We start from the raw sequence: 27936 nt of genomic DNA on the forward strand, positions 1-27936 counted from the left end.
GGTCTCCTCTTCTCTAACTAATGTCATCTGGTCTCCTCTTCTCTAACTAATGTCATCTGGTCTACTCTTATCTAACTAATGTCATCTGGTATCCTCTTCTTTAACTAATGTCATCTGGTCTCCTGTTCTCTTACTTATGTCATCTGGTCTCCTCTTCTCTAACTAATGTCATCTGGTGTCCTCTTCTCTAATTAATGTTATCTGGTCTCCTCTAAATAATTTCATCTGGTCTCTTCTTCTCTAACTAAAGTCATCTGGTCTCTTCGTCTCTAATAAATGGACTCTGATGTCCTCTTCTCTAACTAATGTCATCTTGGTCTCTTCTTCTCTACCTAATGTCATCTGGTCTCCTGTTCTCTAACAAATGTCATCTGGTGTCTTCTTCTCTAACTAATGTCATCTGGTCTACTCTTATCTAACTAATGTCATCTGGTGTCCTGTTCTCTTACTTATGTCATCTGGTCTCCTCTTTTCTAACTAATGTTATCTGGTCTCCTCTAAATAATTTCATCTGGTCTCTTCTTCTCTAACTAAAGTCATCTGGTCTCTTCGTCTCTAATAAATGGACTCTGATGTCCTCTTCTCTAACTAATGTCATCTTGGTCTCTTCTTCTCTACCTAATGTCATCTGGTCTCCTGTTCTGTAACAAATGTCATCTGGTGTCCTCTTCTCTAACTAATGTCATCTGGTCTACTCTTATCTAACTAATGTCATCTGGTGTCCTGTTCTCTTACTTATGTCATCTGGTCTCCTCTTCTCTAACTAATGTCATCTGGTCTCCTCTTCTCTAACTAATGTCATCTGGTCTTCTCTTATCTAACTAATGTCATCTGGTGTCCTCTTCTCTAACTAATGTCATCTGGTCTACTCTTATCTAACTAATGTCATCTGGTGTCCTCTTCTCTAACTAATGTCATATGGTCTCCTGTTCTCTTACTTATGTCATCTGGTCTCCTCTTCTCTAACTAATATCATATGGTCTACTCTTATCTAACTAATGTCATCTGGTGTCCTCTTCTCTAACTAATGTCATCTGGTCTCCTCTTCTCTAACTAATGTCATCTCGTGTGCTCTTCTCTAACTAATGTCATCTGGTCTCTTCTTCTCTAACTAATGTCATCTGGTCTCTTCTTCTCTAACTAATGTCCTCTGGTCTCTTCTCTAACTAATGTCATCTGGTCTCTTCTTCTCTAAGTAAGGTCATCTGGTCTACTCTTATCTAACTAATGTCATCTGGTATCCTCTTCTCTAACTAATGTCATCTGGTCTCCTGTTCTCTAACTAATGTCATCTGGTGTCCTCTTCTAAAACTAATGTCATCTGGTCTCTTCTTCTCTAACTAATGTTATCTGGTCTCTTCTTCTCTAACTAATGTCCTCTGGTCTCTTCTCTAACTAATGTCATCTGGTCTCTTCTTCTCTAAGTAAGGTCATCTGGTCTCTTCTTCTCTAACTAATGTCATCTGATGTCCTCTTCTCTAACTAACGTCATCTGGTCTCTTCTTCTCTAACTAATGTCATCTGGTCTCTTCTTCTCTAACTAATATCCTCTTCTCTAACTAACGTCATCTGGTCTCTTCTTCTCTAACTAATGTCATCTGGTCTCCTCTTCTCTAAGTAACGTCATCTGGTGTCCTCTTCTCTAACTAATGTCATCTGGTGTCCTCTTCTCTAACTAAAGTCATATTGGTCCCTTCTTCTCTACCTAATGTAATCTGGTGTCCTCTTCTCTACCTAATGTCATCTGGTCTCCTCTTCTCTAATTAATGTCATCTGGTCTCCGCTAAATAATGTCATCTGGTCTCTTCTCCTCTAACTAATGTCATCTGATGTCCTCTTCTCTAACTAACGTCATCTGGTCTCTTCTTCTCTAACTAATGTCATCTGGTCTCTTCTCTAACTAAAGTCATCTGGTGTCCTCTTCTCTAAGTAATGTCATCTGGTGTCCTCTTCTCTAAGTAATATCATCTGGTATCTTCTTCTCTAACTAATGTCATCTAGTCAACTCTTCTCTAACTAACGTCATCTGGTCTCTTCTCTAACTAATGTCATCTGGTGTCCTCTTCATCTCTAACAAATAGCATCTGATGTCCTCTTCTCTAACTAAAGTCATATTGGTCCCTTTTTCTCTACCTAATCTCATCTGATGTCCTCTTCTCTACCTAATGTCATCTGGTCTGTTCTTCTCTAACTATTGTCAGCTGGTCTCCTCTAACAAATGTCATGTGGCCTCTTCATCTCTAACTAATATCATCTGATGTCCTCTTCTCCAACTAATGTCATCTGGTCTCCATTTCTATACCTAATGTCACCTGGTCTCCTCTTCTCTAATTAATGTCATCTGGTCTTCTCTTATCTAACTAATGTCATCTGGTCTACTCTTATCTAACTAATGTCATCTGGTGTCCTCTTCTCTAACTAATGTCATCTGGTCTCTTCGTCTCTAATAAATGGACTCTGATGTCCTCTTCTCTAACTAATGTCATCTTGGTCTCTTCCTCTCTACCTAATGTCATCTGGTGTCCTCTTCTCTACCTAATGTAATCTGGTCTCCTCTTCTCTAACTAAAGTCATCTGGTGTCCTGTTCTCTTACTTATGTCATCTGGACACCTCTTCTCTAACTAATGTCATCTGGTCTTCTCTTATCTAACTAATGTCATCTGGTGTCCTCTTCTCTAACTAATGTCATCTGGTCTCCTGTTCTCTTACTTATGTCATCGGGGTTCCTCTTCTCTAACTAATGTCATCTGGTCTACTCTTATCTAACTAATGTCATCTGGTGTCCTCTTCTCTAACTAATGTCATCTGGTCTCTTCGTCTCTAATAAATTGACTCTGATGTCCTCTTCTCTAACTAATGTCATCTTGGTCTCTTCTTCTCTACCTAATGTCATCTGGTGTCCTCTTCTCTACCTAATGTAATCTGGTCTCCTCTTCTCTACCTAATGTCATCTGGTGTCCTCTTCTCTACCTAATGTAATCTGGTCTCCTCTTCTCTAACTAATGTCATCTGGTATCCTCTTCTCTAACTAATGTCATCTGGTCTCCTGTTCTCTTACTTATGTCATCTGGACACCTCTTGTCTAACTAATGTCATCTGGTATCCTCTTCTCTAACTAATGTCATCTGGTATCCTCTTCTCTAACTAATGTCATCTGGTCTCCTGTTCTCTTACTTATGTCATCTGGTCTCCTCTTCTCTAACTAATGTCATCTGGTCTCCTCTTCTCTAACTAATGTCATCTGGTCTACTCTTATCTAACTAATGTCATCTGGTATCCTCTTCTCTAACTAATGTCATCTGGTCTCCTGTTCTCTTACTTATGTCATCTGGACACCTCTTGTCTAACTAATGTCATCTGGTCTCCTGTTCTCTAACAAATGTCATCTGGTATCCTCTTCTCTAACTAATGTCATCTGGTGTCCTCTTCTTTAACTAATGTCATCTGGTCTCCTGTTCTCTTACTTATGTCATCTGGTCTCCTCTTCTCTAACTAATGTCATCTGGTGTCCTCTTCTCTAATTAATGTTATCTGGTCTCCTCTAAATAATTTCATCTGGTCTCTTCTTCTCTAACTAAAGTCATCTGGTCTCTTCGTCTCTAATAAATGGACTCTGATGTCCTCTTCTCTAACTAATGTCATCTTGGTCTCTTCTTCTCTACCTAATGTCATCTGGTCTCCTGTTCTCTAACAAATGTCATCTGGTGTCTTCTTCTCTAACTAATGTCATCTGGTCTACTCTTATCTAACTAATGTCATCTGGTGTCCTGTTCTCTTACTTATGTCATCTGGTCTCCTCTTCTCTAACTAATGTTATCTGGTCTCCTCTAAATAATTTCATCTGGTCTCTTCTTCTCTAACTAAAGTCATCTGGTCTCTTCGTCTCTAATAAATGGACTCTGATGTCCTCTTCTCTAACTAATGTCATCTTGGTCTCTTCTTCTCTACCTAATGTCATCTGGTCTCCTGTTCTGTAACAAATGTCATCTGGTGTCCTCTTCTCTAACTAATGTCATCTGGTCTACTCTTATCTAACTAATGTCATCTGGTGTCCTGTTCTCTTATTATGTCACCTGGTCTCCTCTTCTCTAACTAATGTCATCTGGTCTCCTCTTCTCTAACTAATGTCATCTGGTCTTCTCTTATCTAACTAATGTCATCTGGTGTCCTCTTCTCTAACTAATGTCATCTGGTCTACTCTTATCTAACTAATGTCATCTGGTGTCCTCTTCTCTAACTAATGTCATCTGGTCTCCTGTTCTCTTACTTATGTCATCTGGTCTCCTCTTCTCTAACTAATATCATATGGTCTACTCTTATCTAACTAATGTCATCTGGTGTCCTCTTCTCTAACTAATGTCATCTGGTCTCCTCTTCTCTAACTAATGTCATCTCGTGTGCTCTTCTCTAACTAATGTCATCTGGTCTCTTCTTCTCTAACTAATGTCATCTGGTCTCTTCTTCTCTAACTAATGTCCTCTGGTCTCTTCTCTAACTAATGTCATCTGGTCTCTTCTTCTCTAAGTAAGGTCATCTGGTCTACTCTTATCTAACTAATGTCATCTGGTATCCTCTTCTCTAACTAATGTCATCTGGTCTCCTGTTCTCTAACTAATGTCATCTGGTGTCCTCTTCTAAAACTAATGTCATCTGGTCTCTTCTTCTCTAACTAATGTTATCTGGTCTCTTCTTCTCTAACTAATGTCCTCTGGTCTCTTCTCTAACTAATGTCATCTGGTCTCTTCTTCTCTAAGTAAGGTCATCTGGTCTCTTCTTCTCTAACTAATGTCATCTGATGTCCTCTTCTCTAACTAACGTCATCTGGTCTCTTCTTCTCTAACTAATGTCATCTGGTCTCTTCTTCTCTAACTAATATCCTCTTCTCTAACTAACGTCATCTGGTCTCTTCTTCTCTAACTAATGTCATCTGGTCTCCTCTTCTCTAAGTAACGTCATCTGGTGTCCTCTTCTCTAACTAATGTCATCTGGTGTCCTCTTCTCTAACTAAAGTCATATTGGTCCCTTCTTCTCTACCTAATGTAATATGGTGTCCTCTTCTCTACCTAATGTCATCTGGTCTCCTCTTCTCTAATTAATGTCATCTGGTCTCCGCTAAATAATGTCATCTGGTCTCTTCTCCTCTAACTAATGTCATCTGATGTCCTCTTCTCTAACTAACGTCATCTGGTCTCTTCTTCTCTAACTAATGTCATCTGGTCTCTTCTCTAACTAATGTCATCTGGTGTCCTCTTCTCTAAGTAATGTCATCTGGTGTCCTCTTCTCTAAGTAATATCCTCTGGTATCTTCTTCTCTAACTAATGTCATCTGGTCAACTCTTCTCTAACTAACGTCATCTGGTCTCTTCTCTAACTAATGTCATCTGGTGTCCTCTTCATCTCTAACAAATAGCATCTGATGTCCTCTTCTCTAACTAAAGTCATATTGGTCCCTTCTTCTCTACCTAATCTCATCTGATGTCCTCTTCTCTACCTAATGTCATCTGGTCTGTTCTTCTCTAACTATTGTCAGCTGGTTTCCTCTAACAAATGTCATGTGGCCTCTTCATCTCTAACTAATGTCATCTGATGTCCTCTTCTCTAACTGATGTCATCTGGTCTCATTTTCTCTACCTAATGTCATCTGGTCTCTTCTCTAACTAATGTCATCTGGTGTCCTCTTCATCTCTAACAAATAGCATCTGATGTCCTCTTCTCTAACTAAAGTCATCTTGGTCCCTTCTTCTCTACCTAATGTAATCTGGTGTCCTCTTCTCTACCTAATGTCATCTTGGTCCCTTCTTCTCTACCTAATGTAATCTGGTGTCCTCTTCTCTACCTAATGTCATCTGGTCTCCTCTTCTCTAATTAATGTCATCTGGTCTCCTCTAAATAATGTCATCTGGTCTCTTCTTCTCTAACAAATGGCCTCTGATGTCCTCTTCTCTAACTAATGTCATCTTGGTCTCTTCTTCTCTAATTAATGTCAACTGGTCTCCTCTTGTCTAACTAATGTCATCTGGTGTCCTCTTCTCTAACTAATGTCATCTGGTCTCCTGTTCTCTTACTTATGTCATCTGGTCACCTCTTCTCTAGCTAATGTCATCTGGTGTCCTCTTCTCTAACTAATGTCATCTGGTCTACTCTTCTCTAACTAATGTCATCTGGTGTCCTCTTCTCTAACTAATGTCATCTGATGTCCTCTTCTCTAACTAAAGTCATCTTGGTCCCTTCTTCTCTACCTAATGTCATCTGATGTCCTCTTCTCTACCTAATGTCATCTGGTCTCTTCTTCTCCAACTAATGTCAGCTGGTCTCCTCTAACTAATGTCTTGTGGTCTCTTCATCTCTAACTAATGTCATCTGATGTCCTCTTCTCCAACTAATGTCATCTGGTCTCCATTTCTATACCTAATGTCACCTGGTCTCCTCTTCTCTAATTAATGTTATCTGGTCTCCTCTAAATAATTTCATCTGGTCTCTTCTTCTCTAACTAAAGTCATCTGGTCTCTTCGTCTCTAATAAATGGACTCTGATGTCCTCTTCTCTAACTAATGTCATCTTGGTCTCTTCTTCTCTACCTAATGTCATCTGGTGTCCTCTTCTCTACCTAATGTAATCTGGTCTCCTCTTCTCTAACTAATGTCATCTGATGTCCTCTTCTCTAACTAAAGTCATCTTGGTCCCTTCTTCTCTACCTAATGTCATCTGATGTCCTCTTCTCTACCTAATGTCATCTGGTCTCTTCTTCTCCAACTAATGTCAGCTGGTCTCCTCTAACTAATGTCTTGTGGTCTCTTCATCTCTAACTAATGTCATCTGATGTCCTCTTCTCCAACTAATGTCATCTGGTCTCCATTTCTATACCTAATGTCACCTGGTCTCCTCTTCTCTAATTAATGTTATCTGGTCTCCTCTAAATAATTTCATCTGGTCTCTTCTTCTCTAACTAAAGTCATCTGGTCTCTTCGTCTCTAATAAATGGACTCTGATGTCCTCTTCTCTAACTAATGTCATCTTGGTCTCTTCTTCTCTACCTAATGTCATCTGGTGTCCTCTTCTCTACCTAATGTAATCTGGTCTCCTCTTCTCTAACTAATGTCATCTGGTATCCTCTTCTCTAACTAATGTCATCTGGTCTCCTGTTCTCTTACTTATGTCATCTGGACACCTCTTCTCTAACTAATGTCATCTGGTGTCCTGTTCTCTAACAAATGTCATCTGGTGTCCTCTTCTCTAACTAATGTCATCTAGTCTACTCTTATCTAACTAATGTCATCTGGTGTCCTGTTCTCTTACTTATGTCATCTGGTCTCCTCTTCTCTAACTAATGTCATCTGGTCTCCTCTTCTCTAACTAATGTCATCTGGTCTACTCTTATCTAACTAATGTCATCTGGTATCCTCTTCTCTAACTAATGTCATCTGGTCTCCTGTTCTCTTACTTATGTCATCTGGACACCTCTTCTCTAACTAATGTCATCTGGTCTCCTGTTCTCTAACAAATGTCATCTGGTGTCCTCTTCTCTAACTAATGTCATCTGGTCTACTCTTATCTAACTTATGTCATCTGGTGTCCTCTTCTCTAACTAATGTCATCTGGTCTCCTGTTCTCTTACTTATGTCATCTGGTCTCCTCTTCTCTAACTAATGTCATCTGGTCTACTCTTATCTAACTAATGTCATCTGGTCTCCTCTTCTCTAACTAATGTCATCTGGTGTTCTCTTCTCTAACTAAAGTCATCTTGGTCCCTTCTTCTCTACCTAATGTCATCTGATGTCCTCTTCTCTAACTAACGTCATCTGGTCTCTTCTTCTCTAACTAATGTCAGCTGGTCTCCTCTAACTAATGTCCTGTGGTCTCTTCATCTCTAACTAATGTCATCTGATGTCCTCTTCTCCAACTAATGTCATCTGGTCTCCATTTCTATACCTAATGTCACCTGGTCTCCTCTTCTCTAATTAATGTTATCTGGTTTCCTCTAAATAATTTCATCTGGTCTCTTCTTCTCTAACTAAAGTCATCTGGTCTCTTCGTCTCTAATAAATGGACTCTGATGTCCTCTTCTCTAACTAATGTCATCTTGGTCTCTTCTTCTCTACCTAATGTCATCTGGTGTCCTCTTCTCTACCTAATGTAATCTGGTCTCCTCTTCTCTAACTAATGTCATCTGGTCTCCTCTTCTCTAACTAATGTCATCTGGTCTACTCTTATCTAACTAATGTCATCTGGTATCCTCTTCTCTAACTAACGTCATCTGGTCTCCTGTTCTCTAACAAATGTCATCTGGTGTCCTCTTCTCTAACTAATGTCATCTGGTCTACTCTTATCTAACTAATGTCATCTGGTGTCCTGTTCTCTTACTTATGTCATCTGGTCTCCTCTTCTCTAACTAATGTCATCTGGTCTCCTCTTCTCTAACTAATGTCATCTGGTCTACTCTTATCTAACTAATGTCATCTGGTATCCTCTTCTCTAAATAATGTCATCTGGTCTCCTGTTCTCTTACTTATGTCATCTGGACACCTCTTCTCTAACTAATGTCATCTGGTCTCCTGTTCTCTAACAAATGTCATCTGGTGTCCTCTTCTCTAACTAATGTCATCTGGTCTACTCTTATCTAACTAATGTCATCTGGTGTCCTGTTCTCTTACTTATGTCATCTGGTCTCCTCTTCTCTAACTAATGTCATCTGGTCTCCTCTTCTCTAACTAATGTCATCTGGTCTACTCTTATCTAACTAATGTCATCTGGTATCCTCTTCTCTAAATAATGTCATCTGGTCTCCTGTTCTCTTACTTATGTCATCTGGACACCTCTTCTCTAACTAATGTCATCTGGTCTCCTGTTCTCTAACAAATGTCATCTGGTGTCCTCTTCTCTAACTAATGTCATCTGGTCTACTCTTATCTAACTAATGTCATCTGGTGTCCTCTTCTCTAACTAATGTCATCTGGTCTCCTGTTCTCTTACTTATGTCATCTGGTCTCCTCTTCTCTAACTAATGTCATCTGGTCTACTCTTATCTAACTAATGTCATCTGGTGTCCTCTTCTCTAACTAATGTCATCTGGTCTCCTCTTCTCTAACTAATGTCATCTGGTGTTCTCTTCTCTAACTAAAGTCATCTTGGTCCCTTCTTCTCTACCTAATGTCATCTGATGTCCTCTTCTCTACCTAATGTCATCTGGTCTCTTCTTCTCTAACTAATGTCAGCTGGTCTCCTCTAACTAATGTCCTGTGGTCTCTTCATCTCTAACTAATGTCATCTGATGTCGTCTTCTCCAACTAATGTCATCTGGTCTCCATTTCTATACCTAATGTCACCTGGTCTCCTCTTCTCTAATTAATGTTATCTGGTTTCCTCTAAATAATTTCATCTGGTCTCTTCTTCTCTAACTAAAGTCATCTGGTCTCTTAGTCTCTAATAAATGGACTCTGATGTCCTCTTCTCTAACTAATGTCATCTGGTCTCTTCTTCTCTACCTAATGTCATCTGGTGTCCTCTTCTCTACCTAATGTAATCTGGTCTCCTCTTCTCTAACTAATGTCATCTGGTCTCCTCTTCTCTAACTAATGTCATCTGGTCTACTCTTATCTAACTAATGTCATCTGGTATCCTCTTCTCTAACTAATGTCATCTGGTCTCCTGTTCTCTAACAAATGTCATCTGGTGTCCTCTTCTCTAACTAATGTCATCTGGTCTACTCTTATCTAACTAATGTCATCTGGTGTCCTGTTCTCTTACTTATGTCATCTGGTCTCCTCTTCTCTAACTAATGTCATCTGATCTCCTCTTCTCTAACTAATATCATCTGGTCTACTCTTATCTAACTAATGTCATCTGGTATCCTCTTCTCTAACTAATGTCATCTGGTCTCCTGTTCTCTTACTTATGTCATCTGGACACCTCTTCTCTAACTAATGTAATCTGGTCTCCTGTTCTCTAACAAATGTCATCTGGTGTCCTCTTCTCTAACTAATGTCATCTGGTCTACTCTTATCTAACTAATGTCATCTGGTGTCCTCTTCTCTAACTAATGTCATCTGGTCTCCTGTTCTCTTACTTATGTCATCTGATCTCCTCTTCTCTAACTAATGTCATCTGGTCTACTCTTATCTAACTAATGTCATCTGGTGTCCTCTTCTCTAACTAATGTCATCTGGTCTCCTCTTCTCTAACTAATGTCATCTGGTGTTCTCTTCTCTAACTAATGTCATCTGGTCTCTTCTTCTCTAAGTAAGGACATCTGGTCTCTTCTTCTCTAACTAATGTCATCTGGTTTCCTCTTCCCTAACTAAAGTCATCTGGTCTCTTCTCTAACTAATGTCAGCTGGTCTGCTGTCATCTGGTCTCTTCTCTAACTAATGTCATCTGGTCTCCTCTTCTCTACCTAATGTCATCTGGTCTCCTCTTCCCTAACTAAAGTCATCTGGTCTCTTCTCTAACTAATGTAAGCTGGTTTCCTGTCATCTGGTCTCTTCTCTAACTAATGTCATCTAGTCTTTTCTTCCCTAACTAAAGTCATCTGGTCTCTTCTCTAACTAATGTCATCTGGTCTCCTCTTCTCTACCTAATGTCATCTTGTTTCCTCTTCCCTAACTAAAGTCATCTGGTCTCTTCTCTAACTAATATCAGCTGGTCTCCTGTCATCTGGTCTCTTCTCTACCTAATGTCATCTGGTCTCCTCTTCTCTACCTAATGTCATCTGGTCTCCTCTTTACCTAATGTCATCTGGTCTCCTCTTATCTACCTAATGTCATCTGGTCTCCTCTTCTCTAACTAATGTCATCTGGACTCCTCTTCTCTAACTGATATCATCTGGTCTCTTCTCTAACTAATGTCATCTGGTCTCCTCTTCTCTAACTAATGTCATCTGGTCTCCTCTTCTCTAACTGATGTCATCTGGTCTCCTCTAACTAATGTAGTCTGGTCTCTTTTTCTCTAACTAATGTCATCTGATGTCCTCTTCTGCAACTAATATCATCTGGTCTCCTCGCTAACTAATGTCCTCTGGTCTCTTCTCTAACTAATGTCATCTGGTCTCCTGTTCTCTCACTACTGTCATCTGGTCTCCTCTTCTCTAACTAATGTCATCTGGTCTCTTCTTCTCTAACTAATGTCATCTGGTCTCCTGTTCTCTAACTAATTTCATCTGGTCTCCTCTTCTCGAACTAATGTCATCTGGTGTCCTCTTCTCTAACTAATGTCATCTGGTCTACACTTCTCTAACTAATGTCATGTGGTCTCTTCTTCTCTTAAGTAATGTCATCTGGTCTCTTCTTCTCTAACTAATGTCATCTGATGTCCTCTTCTCTAACTAACGTCATCTGGTCTCCTCTAAGTAATGTCATCTGGTCTCTTCTTCTCTAACTAATGTCCTCTTCTCTAACTAACGTCATCTGGTCTCTTCTTCTCTAAGTAATGTCATCTGGTCTCTTCTTCTCTAACGAATGTCCTCTTCTCTAACTAACGTCATCTGGTCTCTTCTTCTCTAAGTAATGTCATCTGGTCTCTTCTTCTCTAACTAATGTCCTCTTCTCTAACTAACGTCATCTGGTCTCTTCTTCTCTAACTAATGTCATCTGGTCTCCTCTTCTCTTACGTATGTCATCTGGACACCTCTTCTCTAACTAATGTCATCTGGTCTCTTCGTCTCTAATAAATGGACTCTGATGTCTTCTTCTCTAACTAATGTCATCTTGGTCTCTTCTTCTCTACCTAATGTCATCTGGTGTCCTCTTCTCTACCTAATGTAATCTGGTCTCCTCTTCTCTAACTAATGTCATCTGGTCTCCTCTTCCCTAAGTAACGTCATCTGGTGTCCTCTTCTCTAACTAATGTCATCTGGTGTCCTCTTCATCTCTAACAAATAGCATCTGATGTCCTCTTCTCTAACTAAAGTCATCTTGGTCCCTTCTTCTCTACCTAATGTAATCTGGTGTCCTCTTCTCTACCTAATGTCATCTGGTCTCCTCTTCTCTAACTAATGTAATCTGATGTCCTCTTCTCTAACTAACGTCATCTGGTCTCTTCTTCTCTAACTAATGTCATCTGGTCTCTTCTCTAACTAATGTCATCTGGTGTCCTCTTCTCTAACTAATGTCATCTGGTGTCCTCTTCTCTAAGTAATGTCATCTGGTATCTTCTTCTCTAACTAATGTCATCTGGTCAACTCTTCTCTAACTAACGTCATCTGGTCTCTTCTCTAACTAATGTCATCTGGTGTCCTCTTCATCTCTAACAAATAGCATCTGATGTCCTCTTCTCTAACTAAAGTCATATTGGTCCCTTCTTCTCTACCTAATCTCATCTGATGTCCTCTTCTCTACCTAATGTCATCTGGTCTCTTCTTCTCTAACTATTGTCAGCTGGTCTCCTCTAACAAATGTCATGTGGCCTCTTCATCTCTAACTAATGTCATCTGATGTCCTCTTCTCTAACTGATGTCATCTGGTCTCATTTTCTCTACCTAATGTCATCTGGTCTCTTCTCTAACTAATGTCATCTGGTGTCCTCTTCATCTCTAACAAATAGCATCTGATGTCCTCTTCTCTAACTAAAGTCATCTTGGTCCCTTCTTCTCTACCTAATGTAATCTGGTGTCCTCTTCTCTACCTAATGTCATCTTGGTCCCTTCTTCTCTACCTAATGTAATCTGGTGTCCTCTTCTCTACCTAATGTCATCTGGTCTCCTCTTCTCTAATTAATGTCATCTGGTCTCCTCTAAATAATGTCATCTGGTCTCTTCTTCTCTAACAAATGGCCTCTGATGTCCTCTTCTCTAACTAATGTCATCTTGGTCTCTTCTTCTCTAATTAATGTCAACTGGTCTCCTCTTGTCTAACTAATGTCATCTGGTCTCCTCTTCTCTAACTAATGTCATCTGGTCTCCTGTTCTCTAACAAATGTCATCTGGTGTCCTCTTCTCTAACTAATGTCATCTGGTCTACTCTTATCTAACTAATGTCATCTGGTGTCCTGTTCTCTTACTTATGTCATCTGGTCTCCTCTTCTCTAACTAATGTCATCTGATCTCCTCTTCTCTAACTAATATCATCTGGTCTACTCTTATCTAACTAATGTCATCTGGTATCCTCTTCTCTAACTAATGTCATCTGGTCTCCTGTTCTCTTACTTATGTCATCTGGACACCTCTTCTCTAACTAATGTAATCTGGTCTCCTGTTCTCTAACAAATGTCATCTGGTGTCCTCTTCTCTAACTAATGTCATCTGGTCTACTCTTATCTAACTAATGTCATCTGGTGTCCTCTTCTCTAACTAATGTCATCTGGTCTCCTGTTCTCTTACTTATGTCATCTGATCTCCTCTTCTCTAACTAATGTCATCTGGTCTACTCTTATCTAACTAATGTCATCTGGTGTCCTCTTCTCTAACTAATGTCATCTGGTCTCCTCTTCTCTAACTAATGTCATCTGGTGTTCTCTTCTCTAACTAATGTCATCTGGTCTCTTCTTCTCTAAGTAAGGACATCTGGTCTCTTCTTCTCTAACTAATGTCATCTGGTTTCCTCTTCCCTAACTAAAGTCATCTGGTCTCTTCTCTAACTAATGTAAGCTGGTTTCCTGTCATCTGGTCTCTTCTCTAACTAATGTCATCTAGTCTTTTCTTCCCTAACTAAAGTCATCTGGTCTCTTCTCTAACTAATGTCATCTGGTCTCCTCTTCTCTACCTAATGTCATCTTGTTTCCTCTTCCCTAACTAAAGTCATCTGGTCTCTTCTCTAACTAATATCAGCTGGTCTCCTGTCATCTGGTCTCTTCTCTACCTAATGTCATCTGGTCTCCTCTTCTCTACCTAATGTCATCTGGTCTCCTCTTTACCTAATGTCATCTGGTCTCCTCTTATCTACCTAATGTCATCTGGTCTCCTCTTCTCTAACTAATGTCATCTGGACTCCTCTTCTCTAACTGATATCATCTGGTCTCTTCTCTAACTAATGTCATCTGGTCTCCTCTTCTCTAACTAATGTCATCTGGTCTCCTCTTCTCTAACTGATGTCATCTGGTCTCCTCTAACTAATGTAGTCTGGTCTCTTTTTCTCTAACTAATGTCATCTGATGTCCTCTTCTGCAACTAATATCATCTGGTCTCCTCGCTAACTAATGTCCTCTGGTCTCTTCTCTAACTAATGTCATCTGGTCTCCTGTTCTCTCACTAATGTCATCTGGTCTCTTCTTCTCTAACTAATGTCATCTGGTCTCCTGTTCTCTAACTAATTTCATCTGGTCTCCTCTTCTCGAACTAATGTCATCTGGTGTCCTCTTCTCTAACTAATGTCATCTGGTCTACACTTCTCTAACTAATGTCATGTGGTCTCTTCTTCTCTTAAGTAATGTCATCTGGTCTCTTCTTCTCTAACTAATGTCATCTGATGTCCTCTTCTCTAACTAACGTCATCTGGTCTCCTCTAAGTAATGTCATCTGGTCTCTTCTTCTCTAACTAATGTCCTCTTCTCTAACTAACGTCATCTGGTCTCTTCTTCTCTAAGTAATGTCATCTGGTCTCTTCTTCTCTAACGAATGTCCTCTTCTCTAACTAACGTCATCTGGTCTCTTCTTCTCTAAGTAATGTCATCTGGTCTCTTCTTCTCTAACTAATGTCCTCTTCTCTAACTAACGTCATCTGGTCTCTTCTTCTCTAACTAATGTCATCTGGTCTCCTCTTCTCTTACGTATGTCATCTGGACACCTCTTCTCTAACTAATGTCATCTGGTCTCTTCGTCTCTAATAAATGGACTCTGATGTCTTCTTCTCTAACTAATGTCATCTTGGTCTCTTCTTCTCTACCTAATGTCATCTGGTGTCCTCTTCTCTACCTAATGTAATCTGGTCTCCTCTTCTCTAACTAATGTCATCTGGTCTCCTCTTCCCTAAGTAACGTCATCTGGTGTCCTCTTCTCTAACTAATGTCATCTGGTGTCCTCTTCATCTCTAACAAATAGCATCTGATGTCCTCTTCTCTAACTAAAGTCATCTTGGTCCCTTCTTCTCTACCTAATGTAATCTGGTGTCCTCTTCTCTACCTAATGTCATCTGGTCTCCTCTTCTCTAACTAATGTAATCTGATGTCCTCTTCTCTAACTAACGTCATCTGGTCTCTTCTTCTCTAACTAATGTCATCTGGTCTCTTCTCTAACTAATGTCATCTGGTGTCCTCTTCTCTAACTAATGTCATCTGGTGTCCTCTTCTCTAAGTAATGTCATCTGGTATCTTCTTCTCTAACTAATGTCATCTGGTCAACTCTTCTCTAACTAACGTCATCTGGTCTCTTCTCTAACTAATGTCATCTGGTGTCCTCTTCATCTCTAACAAATAGCATCTGATGTCCTCTTCTCTAACTAAAGTCATATTGGTCCCTTCTTCTCTACCTAATCTCATCTGATGTCCTCTTCTCTACCTAATGTCATCTGGTCTCTTCTTCTCTAACTATTGTCAGCTGGTCTCCTCTAACAAATGTCATGTGGCCTCTTCATCTCTAACTAATGTCATCTGATGTCCTCTTCTCTAACTGATGTCATCTGGTCTCATTTTCTCTACCTAATGTCATCTGGTCTCTTCTCTAACTAATGTCATCTGGTGTCCTCTTCATCTCTAACAAATAGCATCTGATGTCCTCTTCTCTAACTAAAGTCATCTTGGTCCCTTCTTCTCTACCTAATGTAATCTGGTGTCCTCTTCTCTACCTAATGTCATCTTGGTCCCTTCTTCTCTACCTAATGTAATCTGGTGTCCTCTTCTCTACCTAATGTCATCTGGTCTCCTCTTCTCTAATTAATGTCATCTGGTCTCCTCTAAATAATGTCATCTGGTCTCTTCTTCTCTAACAAATGGCCTCTGATGTCCTCTTCTCTAACTAATGTCATCTTGGTCTCTTCTTCTCTAATTAATGTCAACTGGTCTCCTCTTGTCTAACTAATGTCATCTGGTGTCCTCTTCTCTAACTAATGTCATCTGGTGTCCTCTTCTCTAACTAATGTCATCTGGTTTACTCTTCTCTAACTAATGTCATCTGGTGTCCTCTTCTCTAACTAATGTCATCTGGTTTACTCTTCTCTAACTAATGTCATCTGGTGTCCTCTTCTCTAACTAATGTCATCTGGTCTCCTCTTCTCTAACTAATGTCATCTGGTGTCCTTTTCTCTAACTAATGTCATCTGATGTCCTCTTCTCTAACTAAAGTCATCTTGGTCCCTTCTTCTCTACCTAATGTCATCTGATGTCCTCTTCTCTACCTAATGTCATCTGGTCTCTTCTTCTCTAACTAATGTCAGCTGGTCTCCTCTAACTAATGTCATGTGGTCTCTTCATCTCTAACTAATGTCATCTGATGTCCTCTTCTCCAACTAATGTCATCTGGTCTCCATTTCTATACCTAATGTCACCTGGTCTCCTCTTCTCTAATTAATGTCATCTGGTCTTCTCTTATCTAACTAATGTCATCTGGTCTACTCTTATCTAACTAATGTCATCTGGTGTCCTCTTCTCTAACTAATGTCATCTGGTCTCTTCGTCTCTAATAAATGGACTCTGATGTCCTCTTCTCTAACTAATGTCATCTTGGTCTCTTCTTCTCTACCTAATGTCATCTGGTGTCCTTTTCTCTACCTAATGTAATCTGGTCTCCTCTTCTCTAACTAAAGTCATCTGGTGTCCTGTTCTCTTACTTATGTCATCTGGACACCTCTTCTCTAACTAATGTCATCTGGTCTTCTCTTATCTAACTAATGTCATCTGGTGTCCTCTTCTCTAACTAATGTCATCTGGTCTCCTGTTCTCTTACTTATGTCATCGGGTTTCCTCTTCTCTAACTAATGTCATCTGGTCTACTCTTATCTAACTAATGTCATCTGGTGTCCTCTTCTCTAACTAATGTCATCTGGTCTCTTCGTCTCTAATAAATGGACTCTGATGTCCTCTTCTCTAACTAATGTCATCTTGGTCTCTTCTTCTCTACCTAATGTCATCTGGTGTCCTCTTCTCTACCTAATGTAATCTGGTCTCCTCTTCTCTACCTAATGTCATCTGGTGTCCTCTTCTCTACCTAATGTAATCTGGTCTCCTCTTCTCTAACTAATGTCATCTGGTATCCTCTTCTCTAACTAATGTCATCTGGTCTCCTGTTCTCTTACTTATGTCATCTGGACACCTCTTGTCTAACTAATGTCATCTGGTCTCCTGTTCTCTAACAAATGTCATCTGGTATCCTCTTCTCTAACTAATGTCATCTGGTGTCCTCTTCTTTAACTAATGTCATCTGGTCTACTCTTATCTAACTAATGTCATCTGGTATCCTCTTCTCTAACTAATGTCATCTGGTCTCCTGTTCTCTTACTTATGTCATCTGGTCTCCTCTTCTCTAACTAATGTCATCTGGTCTCCTCTTCTCTAACTAATGTCATCTGGTCTACTCTTATCTAATAATGTCATCTGGTATCCTCTTCTCTAACTAATGTCATCTGGTCTCCTGTTCTCTTACTTATGTCATCTGGACACCTCTTGTCTAACTAATGTCATCTGGTCTCCTGTTCTCTAACAAATGTCATCTGGTATCCTCTTCTCTAACTAATGTCATCTGGTGTCCTCTTCTTTAACTAATGTCATCTGGTCTCCTGTTCGCTTACTTATGTCATCTGGTCTCCTCTTCTCTAACTAATGTCATCTGGTGTCCTCTTCTCTAATTAATGTTATCTGGTCTCCTCTAAATAATTTCATCTGGTCTCTTCTTCTCTAACTAAAGTCATCTGGTCTCTTCGTCTCTAACTAATGTCATCTGGTCTCCTGTTCTCTTACTTATGTCATCTGGTCTCCTCTTCTCTAACTATTGTCATCTGGTCTCCTCTTCTCTAACTAATGTCATCTGGTCTACTCTTATCTAACTAATGTCATCTGGTATCCTCTTCTCTAACTAATGTCATCTGGTCTCCTGTTCTCTTACTTATGTCATCTGGACACCTCTTGTCTAACTAATGTCATCTGGTCTCCTGTTCGCTTACTTATGTCATCTGGTCTCCTCTTCTCTAACTAATGTCATCTGGTGTCCTCTTCTCTAATTAATGTTATCTGGTCTCCTCTAAATAATTTCATCTGGTCTCTTCTTCTCTACCTAATGTCATCTGGTATCCTCTTCTCTAACTAATGTCATCTGGTCTCCTGTTCTCTTACTTATGTCATCTGGTCTCCTCTTCTCTAACTAATGTCATCTGGTCTCCTCTTCTCTAACTAATGTCATCTGGTCTACTCTTATCTAACTAATGTCATCTGGTATCCTCTTCTCTAACTAATGTCATCTGGTCTCCTGTTCTCTTACTTATGTCATCTGGACACCTCTTGTCTAACTAATGTCATCTGGTCTCCTGTTCTCTAACAAATGTCATCTGGTATCCTCTTCTCTAACTAATGTCATCTGGTGTCCTCTTCTTTAACTAATGTCATCTGGTCTCCTGTTCGCTTACTTATGTCATCTGGTCTCCTCTTCTCTAACTAATGTCATCTGGTGTCCTCTTCTCTAATTAATGTTATCTGGTCTCCTCTAAATAATTTCATCTGGTCTCCTCTTCTCTAACTAATGTCATCTGGTCTCCTCTTCTCTAACTAATGTCATCTGGTCTACTCTTATCTAACTAATGTCATCTGGTATCCTCTTCTCTAACTAATGTCATCTGGTCTCCTGTTCTCTTACTTATGTCATCTGGACACCTCTTCTCTAACTAATGTCATCTGGTGTCCTGTTCTCTAACAAATGTCATCTGGTGTCCTCTTCTCTAACTAATGTCATCTAGTCTACTCTTATCTAACTAATGTCATCTGGTGTCCTGTTCTCTTACTTATGTCATCTGGTCTCCTCTTCTCTAACTAATGTCATCTGGTCTCCTCTTCTCTAACTAATGTCATCTGGTCTACTCTTATCTAACTAATGTCATCTGGTATCCTCTTCTCTAACTAATGTCATCTGGTCTCCTGTTCTCTTACTTATGTCATCTGGACACCTCTTCTCTAACTAATGTCATCTGGTCTCCTGTTCTCTAACAAATGTCATCTGGTGTCCTCTTCTCTAACTAATGTCATCTGGTCTACTCTTATCTAACTTATGTCATCTGGTGTCCTCTTCTCTAACTAATGTCATCTGGTCTCCTGTTCTCTTACTTATGTCATCTGGTCTCCTCTTCTCTAACTAATGTCATCTGGTCTACTCTTATCTAACTAATGTCATCTGGTCTCCTCTTCTCTAACTAATGTCATCTGGTGTTCTCTTCTCTAACTAAAGTCATCTTGGTCCCTTCTTCTCTACCTAATGTCATCTGATGTCCTCTTCTCTAACTAACGTCATCTGGTCTCTTCTTCTCTAACTAATGTCAGCTGGTCTCCTCTAACTAATGTCCTGTGGTCTCTTCATCTCTAACTAATGTCATCTGATGTCCTCTTCTCCAACTAATGTCATCTGGTCTCCATTTCTATACCTAATGTCACCTGGTCTCCTCTTCTCTAATTAATGTTATCTGGTTTCCTCTAAATAATTTCATCTGGTCTCTTCTTCTCTAACTAAAGTCATCTGGTCTCTTCGTCTCTAATAAATGGACTCTGATGTCCTCTTCTCTAACTAATGTCATCTTGGTCTCTTCTTCTCTACCTAATGTCATCTGGTGTCCTCTTCTCTACCTAATGTAATCTGGTCTCCTCTTCTCTAACTAATGTCATCTGGTCTCCTCTTCTCTAACTAATGTCATCTGGTCTACTCTTATCTAACTAATGTCATCTGGTATCCTCTTCTCTAACTAACGTCATCTGGTCTCCTGTTCTCTAACAAATGTCATCTGGTGTCCTCTTCTCTAACTAATGTCATCTGGTCTACTCTTATCTAACTAATGTCATCTGGTGTCCTGTTCTCTTACTTATGTCATCTGGTCTCCTCTTCTCTAACTAATGTCATCTGGTCTCCTCTTCTCTAACTAATGTCATCTGGTCTACTCTTATCTAACTAATGTCATCTGGTATCCTCTTCTCTAACTAATGTCATCTGGTCTCCTGTTCTCTTACTTATGTCATCTGGTGTTCTCTTCTCTAACTAAAGTGATCTTGGTCCCTTCTTCTCTACCTAATGTCATCTGATGTCCTCTTCTCTACCTAATGTCATCTGGTCTCTTCTTCTCTAACTAATGTCAGCTGGTCTCCTCTAACTAATGTCCTGTGGTCTCTTCATCTCTAACTAATGTCATCTGATGTCCTCTTCTCCAACTAATGTCATCTGGTCTCCATTTCTATACCTAATGTCACCTGGTCTCCTCTTCTCTAATTAATGTTATCTGGTTTCCTCTAAATAATTTCATCTGGTCTCTTCTTCTCTAACTAAAGTCATCTGGTCTCTTAGTCTCTAATAAATGGACTCTGATGTCCTCTTCTCTAACTAATGTCATCTTGGTCTCTTCTTCTCTACCTAATGTCATCTGGTGTCCTCTTCTCTACCTAATGTAATCTGGTCTCCTCTTCTCTAACTAATGTCATCTGGTCTCCTCTTCTCTAACTAATGTCATCTGGTCTACTCTTATCTAACTAATGTCATCTGGTATCCTCTTCTCTAACTAATGTCATCTGGTCTCCTGTTCTCTAACAAATGTCATCTGGTGTCCTCTTCTCTAACTAATGTCATCTGGTCTACTCTTATCTAACTAATGTCATCTGGTGTCCTGTTCTCTTACTTATGTCATCTGGTCTCCTCTTCTCTAACTAATGTCATCTGGTCTCCTCTTCTCTAACTAATATCATCTGGTCTACTCTTATCTAACTAATGTCATCTGGTATCCTCTTCTCTAACTAATGTCATCTGGTCTCCTGTTCTCTTACTTATGTCATCTGGACACCTCTTCTCTAACTAATGTAATCTGGTCTCCTGTTCTCTAACAAATGTCATCTGGTGTCCTCTTCTCTAACTAATGTCATCTGGTCTACTCTTATCTAACTAATGTCATCTGGTGTCCTCTTCTCTAACTAATGTCATCTGGTCTCCTGTTCTCTTACTTATGTCATCTGGTCTCCTCTTCTCTAACTAATGTCATCTGGTCTACTCTTATCTAACTAATGTCATCTGGTGTCCTCTTCTCTAACTAATGTCATCTGGTCTCCTCTTCTCTAACTAATGTCATCTGGTGTTCTCTTCTCTAACTAATGTCATCTGGTCTCTTCTTCTCTAAGTAAGGACATCTGGTCTCTTCTTCTCTAACTAATGTCATCTGATGTCCTCTTCTCTAACTAACGTCATCTGGTCTCCTGTTCTCTTACTTATGTCATCTGGTCTCCTCTTCTCTAACTAATGTCATCTGGTCTACTCTTATCTAACTAATGTCATCTGGTGTCCTCTTCTCTAACTAATGTCATCTGGTTTCCTCTTCCCTAACTAAAGTCATCTGGTCTCTTCTCTAACTAATGTCAGCTGGTCTGCTGTCATCTGGTCTCTTCTCTAACTAATGTCATCTGGTCTCCTCTTCTCTACCTAATGTCATCTGGTCTCCTCTTCCCTAACTAAAGTCATCTGGTCTCTTCTCTAACTAATGTAAGCTGGTTTCCTGTCATCTGGTCTCTTCTCTAACTAATGTCATCTAGTCTTTTCTTCCCTAACTAAAGTCATCTGGTCTCTTCTCTAACTAATGTCATCTGGTCTCCTCTTCTCTACCTAATGTCATCTTGTTTCCTCTTCCCTAACTAAAGTCATCTGGTCTCTTCTCTAACTAATATCAGCTGGTCTCCTGTCATCTGGTCTCTTCTCTACCTAATGTCATCTGGTCTCCTCTTCTCTACCTAATGTCATCTGGTCTCCTCTTTACCTAATGTCATCTGGTCTCCTCTTATCTACCTAATGTCATCTGGTCTCCTCTTCTCTAACTAATGTCATCTGGACTCCTCTTCTCTAACTGATATCATCTGGTCTCTTCTCTAACTAATGTCATCTGGTCTCCTCTTCTCTAACTAATGTCATCTGGTCTCCTCTTCTCTAACTGATGTCATCTGGTCTCCTCTAACTAATGTAGTCTGGTCTCTTTTTCTCTAACTAATGACATCTGATGTCCTCTTCTGCAACTAATATCATCTGGTCTCCTCGCTAACTAATGTCCTCTGGTCTCTTCTCTAACTAATGTCATCTGGTCTCCTGTTCTCTCACTACTGTCATCTGGTCTCCTCTTCTCTAACTAATGTCATCTGGTCTCTTCTTCTCTAACTAATGTCATCTGGTCTCCTGTTCTCTAACTAATTTCATCTGGTCTCCTCTTCTCGAACTAATGTCATCTGGTGTCCTCTTCTCTAACTAATGTCATCTGGTCTACACTTCTCTAACTAATGTCATGTGGTCTCTTCTTCTCTTAAGTAATGTCATCTGGTCTCTTCTTCTCTAACTAATGTCATCTGATGTCCTCTTCTCTAACTAACGTCATCTGGTCTCCTCTAAGTAATGTCATCTGGTCTCTTCTTCTCTAACTAATGTCCTCTTCTCTAACTAACGTCATCTGGTCTCTTCTTCTCTAAGTAATGTCATCTGGTCTCTTCTTCTCTAACGAATGTCCTCTTCTCTAACTAACGTCATCTGGTCTCTTCTTCTCTAAGTAATGTCATCTGGTCTCTTCTTCTCTAACTAATGTCCTCTTCTCTAACTAACGTCATCTGGTCTCTTCTTCTCTAACTAATGTCATCTGGTCTCCTCTTCTCTTACGTATGTCATCTGGACACCTCTTCTCTAACTAATGTCATCTGGTCTCTTCGTCTCTAATGAATGGACTCTGATGTCTTCTTCTCTAACTAATGTCATCTTGGTCTCTTCTTCTCTACCTAATGTCATCTGGTGTCCTCTTCTCTACCTAATGTAATCTGGTCTCCTCTTCTCTAACTAATGTCATCTGGTCTCCTCTTCTCTAAGTAACGTCATCTGGTGTCCTCTTCTCTAACTAATGTCATCTGGTGTCCTCTTCATCTCTAACAAATAGCATCTGATGTCCTCTTCTCTAACTAAAGTCATCTTGGTCCCTTCTTCTCTACCTAATGTAATCTGGTGTCCTCTTCTCTACCTAATGTCATCTGGTCTCCTCTTCTCTAACTAATGTAATCTGATGTCCTCTTCTCTAACTAACGTCATCTGGTCTCTTCTTCTCTAACTAATGTCATCTGGTCTCTTCTCTAACTAATGTCATCTGGTGTCCTCTTCTCTAACTAATGTCATCTGGTGTCCTCTTCTCTAAGTAATGTCATCTGGTATCTTCTTCTCTAACTAATGTCATCTGGTCAACTCTTCTCTAACTAACGTCATCTGGTCTCTTCTCTAACTAATGTCATCTGGTGTCCTCTTCATCTCTAACAAATAGCATCTGATGTCCTCTTCTCTAACTAAAGTCATATTGGTCCCTTCTTCTCTACCTAATCTCATCTGATGTCCTCTTCTCTACCTAATGTCATCTGGTCTCTTCTTCTCTAACTATTGTCAGCTGGTCTCCTCTAACAAATGTCATGTGGCCTCTTCATCTCTAACTAATGTCATCTGATGTCCTCTTCTCTAACTGATATCATCTGGTCTCATTTTCTCTACCTAATGTCATCTGGTCTCTTCTCTAACTAATGTCATCTGGTGTCCTCTTCATCTCTAACAAATAGCATCTGATGTCCTCTTCTCTAACTAAAGTCATCTTGGTCCCTTCTTCTCTACCTAATGTAATCTGGTGTCCTCTTCTCTACCTAATGTCATCTTGGTCCCTTCTTCTCTACCTAATGTCATCTGGTCTCCTCTTCTCTAATTAATGTCATCTGGTCTACTCTAAATAATGTCATCTGGTCTCTTCTTCTCTAACAAATGGCCTCTGATGTCCTCTTCTCTACCTAATGTCATCTTGTTTCCTCTTCCCTAACTAAAGTCATCTGGTCTCTTCTCTAACTAATATCAGCTGGTCTCCTGTCATCTGGTCTCTTCTCTACCTAATGTCATCTGGTCTCCTCTTCTCTACCTAATGTCATCTGGTCTCCTCTTTACCTAATGTCATCTGGTCTCCTCTTATCTACCTAATGTCATCTGGTCTCCTCTTCTCTAACTAATGTCATCTGGACTCCTCTTCTCTAACTGATATCATCTGGTCTCTTCTCTAACTAATGTCATCTGGTCTCCTCTTCTCTAACTAATGTCATCTGGTCTCCTCTTCTCTAACTGATGTCATCTGGTCTCCTCTAACTAATGTAGTCTGGTCTCTTTTTCTCTAACTAATGACATCTGATGTCCTCTTCTGCAACTAATATCATCTGGTCTCCTCGCTAACTAATGTCCTCTGGTCTCTTCTCTAACTAATGTCATCTGGTCTCCTGTTCTCTCACTACTGTCATCTGGTCTCCTCTTCTCTAACTAATGTCATCTGGTCTCTTCTTCTCTAACTAATGTCATCTGGTCTCCTGTTCTCTAACTAATTTCATCTGGTCTCCTCTTCTCGAACTAATGTCATCTGGTGTCCTCTTCTCTAACTAATGTCATCTGGTCTACACTTCTCTAACTAATGTCATGTGGTCTCTTCTTCTCTTAAGTAATGTCATCTGGTCTCTTCTTCTCTAACTAATGTCATCTGATGTCCTCTTCTCTAACTAACGTCATCTGGTCTCCTCTAAGTAATGTCATCTGGTCTCTTCTTCTCTAACTAATGTCCTCTTCTCTAACTAACGTCATCTGGTCTCTTCTTCTCTAAGTAATGTCATCTGGTCTCTTCTTCTCTAACGAATGTCCTCTTCTCTAACTAACGTCATCTGGTCTCTTCTTCTCTAAGTAATGTCATCTGGTCTCTTCTTCTCTAACTAATGTCCTCTTCTCTAACTAACGTCATCTGGTCTCTTCTTCTCTAACTAATGTCATCTGGTCTCCTCTTCTCTTACGTATGTCATCTGGACACCTCTTCTCTAACTAATGTCATCTGGTCTCTTCGTCTCTAATAAATGGACTCTGATGTCTTCTTCTCTAACTAATGTCATCTTGGTCTCTTCTTCTCTACCTAATGTCATCTGGTGTCCTCTTCTCTACCTAATGTAATCTGGTCTCCTCTTCTCTAACTAATGTCATCTGGTCTCCTCTTCTCTAAGTAACGTCATCTGGTGTCCTCTTCTCTAACTAATGTCATCTGGTGTCCTCTTCATCTCTAACAAATAGCATCTGATGTCCTCTTCTCTAACTAAAGTCATCTTGGTCCCTTCTTCTCTACCTAATGTAATCTGGTGTCCTCTTCTCTACCTAATGTCATCTGGTCTCCTCTTCTCTAACTAATGTAATCTGATGTCCTCTTCTCTAACTAACGTCATCTGGTCTCTTCTTCTCTAACTAATGTCATCTGGTCTCTTCTCTAACTAATGTCATCTGGTGTCCTCTTCTCTAACTAATGTCATCTGGTGTCCTCTTCTCTAAGTAATGTCATCTGGTATCTTCTTCTCTAACTAATGTCATCTGGTCAACTCTTCTCTAACTAACGTCATCTGGTCTCTTCTCTAACTAATGTCATCTGGTGTCCTCTTCATCTCTAACAAATAGCATCTGATGTCCTCTTCTCTAACTAAAGTCATATTGGTCCCTTCTTCTCTACCTAATCTCATCTGATGTCCTCTTCTCTACCTAATGTCATCTGGTCTCTTCTTCTCTAACTATTGTCAGCTGGTCTCCTCTAACAAATGTCATGTGGCCTCTTCATCTCTAACTAATGTCATCTGATGTCCTCTTCTCTAACTGATGTCATCTGGTCTCATTTTCTCTACCTAATGTCATCTGGTCTCTTCTCTAACTAATGTCATCTGGTGTCCTCTTCATCTCTAACAAATAGCATCTGATGTCCTCTTCTCTAACTAAAGTCATCTTGGTCCCTTCTTCTCTACCTAATGTAATCTGGTGTCCTCTTCTCTACCTAATGTCATCTTGGTCCCTTCTTCTCTACCTAATGTAATCTGGTGTCCTCTTCTCTACCTAATGTCATCTGGTCTCCTCTTCTCTAATTAATGTCATCTGGTCTCCTCTAAATAATGTCATCTGGTCTCTTCTTCTCTAACAAATGGCCTCTGATGTCCTCTTCTCTAACTAATGTCATCTTGGTCTCTTCTTCTCTAATTAATGTCAACTGGTCTCCTCTTGTCTAACTAATGTCATCTGGTCTCCTCTTCTCTAACTAATGTCATCTGGTCTCCTGTTCTCTAACAAATGTCATCTGGTGTCCTCTTCTCTAACTAATGTCATCTGGTCTCTTCTTCTCTAACTAATGTCAGCTGGTCTCCTCTAACTAATGTCCTGTGGTCTCTTCATCTCTAACTAATGTCATCTGATGTCCTCTTCTCCAACTAATGTCATCTGGTCTCCATTTCTATACCTAATGTCACCTGGTCTCCTCTTCTCTAATTAATGTTATCTGGTTTCCTCTAAATAATTTCATCTGGTCTCTTCTTCTCTAACTAAAGTCATCTGGTCTCTTAGTCTCTAATAAATGGACTCTGATGTCCTCTTCTCTAACTAATGTCATCTTGGTCTCTTCTTCTCTACCTAATGTCATCTGGTGTCCTCTTCTCTATCTAATGTAATCTGGTCTCCTCTTCTCTAACTAATGTCATCTGGTCTCCTCTTCTCTAACTAATGTCATCTGGTCTACTCTTATCTAACTAATGTCATCTGGTATCCTCTTCTCTAACTAATGTCATCTGGTCTCCTGTTCTCTAACAAATGTCATCTGGTGTCCTCTTCTCTAACTAATGTCATCTGGTCTACTCTTATCTAACTAATGTCATCTGGTGTCCTGTTCTCTTACTTATGTCATCTGGTCTCCTCTTCTCTAACTAATGTCATCTGGTCTCCTCTTCTCTAACTAATATCATCTGGTCTACTCTTATCTAACTAATGTCATCTGGTATCCTCTTCTCTAACTAATGTCATCTGGTCTCCTGTTCTCTTACTTATGTCATCTGGACACCTCTTCTCTAACTAATGTAATCTGGTCTCCTGTTCTCTAACAAATGTCATCTGGTGTCCTCTTCTCTAACTAATGTCATCTGGTCTACTCTTATCTAACTAATGTCATCTGGTGTCCTCTTCTCTAACTAATGTCATCTGGTCTCCTGTTCTCTTACTTATGTCATCTGGTCTCCTCTTCTCTAACTAATGTCATCTGGTCTACTCTTATCTAACTAATGTCATCTGGTGTCCTCTTCTCTAACTAATGTCATCTGGTCTCCTCTTCTCTAACTAATGTCATCTGGTGTTCTCTTCTCTAACTAATGTCATCTGGTCTCTTCTTCTCTAAGTAAGGACATCTGGTCTCTTCTTCTCTAACTAATGTCATCTGATGTCCTCTTCTCTAACTAACGTCATCTGGTCTCCTGTTCTCTTACTTATGTCATCTGGTCTCCTCTTCTCTAACTAATGTCATCTGGTCTACTCTTATCTAACTAATGTCATCTGGTGTCCTCTTCTCTAACTAATGTCATCTGGTTTCCTCTTCCCTAACTAAAGTCATCTGGTCTCTTCTCTAACTAATGTCAGCTGGTCTGCTGTCATCTGGTCTCTTCTCTAACTAATGTCATCTGGTCTCCTCTTCTCTACCTAATGTCATCTGGTCTCCTCTTCCCTAACTAAAGTCATCTGGTCTCTTCTCTAACTAATGTAAGCTGGTTTCCTGTCATCTGGTCTCTTCTCTAACTAATGTCATCTAGTCTTTTCTTCCCTAACTAAAGTCATCTGGTCTCTTCTCTAACTAATGTCATCTGGTCTCCTCTTCTCTACCTAATGTCATCTTGTTTCCTCTTCCCTAACTAAAGTCATCTGGTCTCTTCTCTAACTAATATCAGCTGGTCTCCTGTCATCTGGTCTCTTCTCTACCTAATGTCATCTGGTCTCCTCTTCTCTACCTAATGTCATCTGGTCTCCTCTTTACCTAATG

This window comes from Lampris incognitus, chromosome 1, assembly GCF_029633865.1.
Source record: "Lampris incognitus isolate fLamInc1 chromosome 1, fLamInc1.hap2, whole genome shotgun sequence".
NCBI classification, from domain to species: Eukaryota; Metazoa; Chordata; class Actinopteri; order Lampriformes; family Lampridae; genus Lampris; species Lampris incognitus.